Here is a 349-nt window from a genome sequence, read left to right as displayed (position 1 = left end):
GGAAAGTGGATGTGGATCAAGAAATGAAACGACAGTAAAAGTGGATAGAGAGTGGAAAATGATAAGAGACAGAGGGGGACGGGGGAGAGTGGAAAGAGGAATAGAAGTAGAACCAAAATAAAAAGTGGATTGAAAGCGGAAGTGGACCGAGACACGGAATTTCGTTGCAACAGATATAAAGAGTAAAAAGAATCTCGTGTTTGTGGAGTCAAAAATCAGCGTCACTGGCGGGGAAATTGTCACGTGACTCTTATTCATACGTGTATATTTTTCCTCGGTATTTGGTAGAAAAAAGTAACTACATATGATAGGGGTATCGGATGAAATTACGTGAATGATACAGATTTCT

This window comes from Penaeus monodon, chromosome 25 (genome assembly GCF_015228065.2).
Source record: "Penaeus monodon isolate SGIC_2016 chromosome 25, NSTDA_Pmon_1, whole genome shotgun sequence".
In the NCBI taxonomy this organism is placed as follows: domain Eukaryota; kingdom Metazoa; phylum Arthropoda; class Malacostraca; order Decapoda; family Penaeidae; genus Penaeus; species Penaeus monodon.
Note: the sequence above shows the minus strand (reverse complement) of the source record.